This window comes from Anabrus simplex, chromosome 10 (genome assembly GCF_040414725.1).
Source record: "Anabrus simplex isolate iqAnaSimp1 chromosome 10, ASM4041472v1, whole genome shotgun sequence".
Lineage (NCBI taxonomy): Eukaryota > Metazoa > Arthropoda > Insecta > Orthoptera > Tettigoniidae > Anabrus > Anabrus simplex.
The window spans coordinates 42,702,001-42,708,693 of NC_090274.1; positions in this window are offsets into that span (position 1 = coordinate 42,702,001).

A 6,693-nucleotide genomic window follows, 5' to 3' on the forward strand; every position below is an offset into this window, starting at 1 on the left:
CAGTAATCGGGAGGTAGTGGGTTCGAACCCCCACTGTCGGTAGCCCTGAAGATGGTTTCACCATTTTCACACCAGGCAAATGTCGGGGCTGTACTTTAATTAAGGGCCACGGCCGCTTCCTTCTAATTCCTAGGCCTTTCCTATCCCATTGTTGCCATAAGACATATCTGTGTGTGCGATGTAAAGCAAAATAGAAGAAAAAAAGAGGAATTTCCATTGTTTTGGCACTTAGCCCGGTTTTTATATTCGGTCGACAAATATACTGTTCAACTTCTTCATCAACAGCTTCTGGGTCCTACTCTGTATTCTTAGGAAGAAGTGGCTTAACAATCAGCCATTTAGCAATTCCTGTCTTGAAACAGTGGATGAACATTTCCTTAACTTTTAGGCCATAGAAAGGGCTGTGTAACTGTAACATTAATGCTATTTTGGTATCTAGCATCTCCATCCTGTCATACAGGAATGTAGCTTCTACCAGGAATTGTATGGAACATTGATATTGCTCTGCTGACGGGGCAGTTAAAAGGCCACAGAATGTTATGTAATAGGAGAGATTATTAACTCAAGCTTTAATAACACGCCTAAGTTGCACAAAGTACACTTCAACGTTTAGACCTCTGGAAAACAATCCAAAGTCAATAACTTTTCTAGGTAAACAAGGTTGATCTGCAACCATTCCATACCAATTAAGAAGATGGTTCCAAAGCTCTTCTGGTACCAGCACATAATCCAAGTTTTCAATTAAATGATCTTGTAACTCCTCTGAATAATTTTTTTAAGAGAGCACTATTGTCTATAGGTCCAGGATGTTGCTGTCCAATTTTAGAACCACAATTCACTATATCCATACCGACATACCATTTAAAAGTCTTGAACCACCTGAAGTCCACCATATACCATGTGTCATTAGTCTTGAATTGTTTGCCCAACAGCGATTCTGTTATTTTCCTTTGTTCATCCAACTAGGTTGTTCATTTCTCATTTCCGCCATATTAATATAAGTGTCTTTAATTCATTACTTCATGGGTAGATTAAATAAAGGAAACGTTCCACACTACTTGCTAGAAGGGAAGACCTCTCAACCTTCTAAACAAAAGATTGCTTGCAGTAGAAAATCTTGAGACACACACTCAGGTACCCAAAAGTGTCCACAGTTACAATTAAATTGCTGTACATCACGCCGTTTCAATACGCAGCTTCCTTTAAACAGTGATCAAAGGCGATTGACATACAATTAGGTCATAAGATTTTTTAGCTATAACAACCGCCGGTTGCAGTTTACACTAGAGAAAGTCATGTAGATTCAGCTCTCAAAAAGTATTGAAAATATTGCGGATTCCGGTAGATATCTCAAGAAGGAATTAAAGGATGACTTATATAAAGCGGTAAGAATTATACGGAGAATGTTTTATTGAATTGAAATCTAAACTATGTAGAAATATGGAACATGTAAATGAAATTGGTTTAAGCGAGGTTATGCAACTTGACAATGACATCGTGCTACAGGAAGACAGTAGATGGTTGGACAGGTGGCGCCATCTGTTGGCCAAGAGCTGCAAAAGATGGTACCGGCTCCCGGCGGCTCAGTCGAGGGAGACAAAACGAAATAAAGAGGAAGCAGTAAACATGATGGCCCAATTACTAGTGTCACCTAGCGCTCATAGGGACAATTCGCTAATGGCAACCAAAGTTCTCATAGAGAGAAGGCGGTGGAATTGCGCATCATCGACTTGAGTCTTTTGGCATCCATCATAAAGAGTCACCTAGCGCTCATAGGGACAATTCGCTAATGGCAACCAAAGTTCTCATAGATGAAGCAAGCCATCGCCGAGAAGGCGGTGAAATTGCGCATCAACGACCTGAGTCTTTCGACATTCATCATAGAGAGTCTTTGAGAACTTCGGACATAGAAGCGAGAATCATGGAGAAAATTAACCAGCAGATACAGTCCATCTTGGATAATGTTCACATAATGGTTAGAAACGAAGTGAAAGAGGCGACCCAACAACCGTTTGTATTTCATAATATACATTATGAATCCAGCCCTCTGATGAGTAATTCATCCAACAAACTTGAAATGGACATTGAAAACACGGAATATGTTACAGTAACAAGTCGTCAGGCCCGGCAGCAACCTGACAGACACATCGGAAATGAGTGCGTTACCCAAAGTAGCAGATACCAGTTACGATCTGTTAATCAAGAGCTTCGCCCCCTGCCCCCAGCCAAAATAGGGAAGGGGAATAACAATGATGGAAAACTCAAATTGGCACCAAGACACTACTGGATGTATATTGGACACCTAGATGAAGAGTCCACGGAAGAAGACACCATCTCTTATATGGCAGAAAAAGGTATTAATAGCGTCAAAGCTTGCTTCACTATTCGAACAAGAGGTAGGAACAAAGCGTTCAAAATAGCACTCCTGGAGAAAGACAAAGAAATAGTTGACAATGAAAATTTCTGGCCTAAGGGGTTTACTTTTTGCCCCTTTGAGTTTTAACTCTGAAATCAGGTTATCATCAATATCTACCGTTACAAGAGGTCATCCGGTGCGTAGATCACACAGCAACAACTTCAACAACAGCAATATCTCTAAATGCATCAAATTAATGACTTGGAATGTAGAAGGGTTGAAGAATGTATTGGCCTTGACCCCCCGGCTCACACTTCTAGACAATGACATACTGCTCTTCACAGAAACTTTCAGCATGGAAGAAATAGACATTAATGGCTTCCATGGTATTCACTCTCTAGCCAAGAAAGGCGACAGAGGCCGCCCATCAGGCGGATTAAGCTGCTACATAAAGCCGCACCTACAGCCTATCAGTCAGATTATCCACACATTCAACACTTTAACAGTAATCGTTAATAGGATGAACATAATAAGAGTGTACATCACGCCCAACACAGATCCTGAGGTCATAATAGACGAGCTGGGGAAGACACTGGAGAACACAGATAATAACAAACCAACCCTGTTACTTGGTGACCTGAACTGCCGTGTAGACAAATGGGATTCAAAGTCTCAAGCGATCAGACTTTCTTCTAGACAACCAGCTAAGACTGCTAAACAAGAAGAATGATTACACATATATTGCCCCAAATGGTAGGAGCACAATTGACTTAATCTTCTCAAATGCAGAAGGACACGCTCAGGTGAAGACCGAAAAAGAAGCAATCAGAAAACACATTCCAGTAATAGCGGAAATACAATTAAGTAATGGAACACTACGTCAGTCAGGAGATCCCCCTAAGCAGAGAGTCTCTAGACATATAAAGGTGGAAAAATGGCAAAAGAGTAAAGAAGTGATTCCGACAATCATGCATATGATTGGGCTAGGGAACCTGGATGGAGCGACAGAAGCATTGACTGACACAATTCGGCACGCTTCCACTATATTACCTTCAACGTTACATTTACTTCACTTTGCTAGGGTATGTGGTATGGACGCGCTAGCGAAATATGCTGAGGAACGTCAGAAATATAGAACTCTACTAAAGGAAAAGAAAACAAATTATGATTTATATATAGAACAGAAGTTATTATCCGAGGCAGAAGCGAAGCCTTATAAAATCTTATACTCAAAGAAACAGGCATCAACTCGTCTTGTAAACATGTCGCAATGGGAGTCACATTTTCGTCATCTTCTTGGAGATGTAGATGTTGATTCCCATAGGGAATTGGTATTATATTGGTATTATCTTCTTGGAGAATCAAACATACGGACAAACGGCTTCACTCCGCAACTGACAAACATCCAGGACACGCGCCCAATCACAACAGAGGAGGTCAGCCAACTTAAAAGCAATGGGAAAAATAACAAAGCGGCTGGACCAGATGGGATTTACATAGAACATTTAAAAGAGACACTCCATGACCTGCTAGAACCGCTAACATGCCTATTCAATGAATGCCTAAAACGTAAGACAATTCCAGATCAATGGAGGAAGACACTCATAATTGTGATCTACAAAGGAAAAGGGAAGTAGGAGGATCCAAACTCTTACAGGGGAATTGCCCTGGAAAATGTTATGTTCAAAACCTTCTCTAAACTCCTAAGACAGATGGAACAAAGTCTACGTGCTAACATACCATCGAATCAATACGGCTTTACCCCGGGAAAATCAACTCTCCAGGCTGTGCAGGATCTTGTGCAAGAAATAATAACGACCTTAGCGCAACCTGGTAGACCGCTGTATGCAATCTATATAGACTATTCTAAGGCATTTGACAGTATTAACAGAAGGATACTTATCCATAAGTTGGAAAACATATTAGGCACTTCCAATAGTGAATTAGAAACATTGAAATCGATTTTAAACGTGAATTATGTAACAATCTATGATGGCATCACCACGTCAAGGAATATCACTCAAACAAAGGGTGTTCTACAAGGGGATCCGATGAGTCTAGTTCTCTTCAACGTGATGACCTCAGATATTGAGCAATCTATAGACTCAGGATCAGTTAAACTGCTTATGTATGCGGATGACATGGTCATCCTTTCAAGATACCGTGAAGACCTACAAACAGCCATGGAGAACATTAGGGTATGGGCGAAAGATAATTCTGTGGAAATAAATAGTTCCAAAACAAAGGCTATGAAATTTAGAAGGCGAGAAAGGATATCTAATATGGACCAACTAAAATGCGGAGAAGAACCTGTAGAATTGTATCCAACTTCAAATACCTGGGTGTTGTATTACAAACTACTGGAACTGCTTTCTCCCTACATGTACCGGAGCGAGCTACGGCAGCAACGAAAGTCTCATACGGCATCCCTAAACTCCAAAACCTATCCCTATAAACAGCAATGAAACTATTCAAAATTAAAGTAATGCCTACTGCCACATATGGTATTCAGTTAATTTGGCCTTACTTGTCGGTGAACAACCTTAGGAAGCTAGAAAGCATCAAAGCGAGATTTATTAAGAGAGCTCTCTCAATATCAAAATTCTCAAGAAATAGCTACGCCTATAAAATAGCGCAGGAAACCTTCTTCATGGAAGACATAAAGCACATTTTTGGTCTACCGGAAACGCATGCATATAAAACTATCATCGAGGAGAAACGGAAAAAAGCCGACGAGATACCCCAAGAAATAATGGAGACTGATGCAGTGAAGTCAGAAATTTGGAAGGGACCGAATTTCAAACTTCGATATCTATATACACGATTCGCTGTCCACGGGTTTCATGGAAGGATCTGCCAGAATGAGGCATTCCATGAACCCAAGGAGGATTGCGTCTGCAAGAAATGCAATAATCCATGCTCTAAATACCATTTAGTGGAATGTGTAAACAGACCTCAATCACTAATCACAGAAATGACAGAGTGGTGAAAAACTTGATTGTACACATTGTGTTTAATAAATAAATTAATAACACGCCTAAGAAAATTTTGTAGTTAAAATCGAATTACATTAATATTTAGAGATTAAAGTGTATTTGTCCTTGCGTGTGGACATTAGGTCTGAAGAGGATATGAAAAAAAGCAGTAACATGATTTTTTGTTCAAAATATAAGGAAAAATCAGCTACTGTCTTGGCAGTTTTTTTGACATCTACAATGACAGAAGACAGTAAGTAGAAACTGAACTGTGAGAAAGCATTTAAAGATTTTACTACCATTCCTTGGCAGGAAGGCAGGAGATATTAGCTACAATGTAAGAAGCAGTGTCTGCACATTGTTACCTCGTACATTTTATTGTTGATAATCATTGTAGTAAGAAGCTTTGCCAATAATAAATTTTCCTGCTTGTTTTATAGTTAATGTGTTAATACCGGTATATAAAATAACAGTTTTGTCTGTGCATTGCTCAGGATTAAAAAAGAATGGTATTTCTGTATCGGTTATGTCCACAGTAACAAGGAAATGCACTTTTTAATTTTCCGTATCTCTGTATGTACGTACGTGCATCATGAGAATATGGGCGGAGAGAATTTAATGAAAATTGGTATGTAAAGCTGGGGAATGAGGCAATACAGTCTAGGCTATAAGTAATTCTAGACTGAGCTCGATAGCTGCGGTCACTAAATTGCGGCCAGTATCCAGTATTCGGGAGATAGTGGGTTCAAACCCCACTGTCGGCAGCCCTGAAGATGGTTTTCCGTGATTTCCCATTTTCACACCAGGCAAATGCCGGGGCTGTACCTTAATTAAGGCCACGGCCGTTTCCTTCCCACTCCTAGCTCCTTCCTGTCCCATCGTCGCCGTAAGACCTACCTGTGTCTGTGCGACGTAAAGTAACTTGTAAAAAAAAAAAGTAATTCTATTCATGCTGAGTGAAATGGTAGTTTAGGGAAGGCCTAAAATTTAATTCTCAAATATCTATGCTATTATTGGTCCTAACAATAAATACTACATAATTGAACTTATGTAGAATTGAATTTCCGATCATTTATGTGTCATACATTGTTACCGTACCAGGTCAGAATGATAAAAACTTATAGTCATCATTGTCATTATCATCATTTCGCCTCAGCTACCTTGATGCAGACATTTGCAGACATGATGATGCTGATGATGATGATGATGATGATGATGATGATGATGAAGTATAATCTATGCTTAGGTTTGGACAGGTGGATATTAACACATTTCCCCACATGCAAGACAATGCTGAAGTTTAAGAATTAAACTTTGGGGAAGGGATATTTCTCGTGGTAGCTTTATCTTTAGAGGTATGGC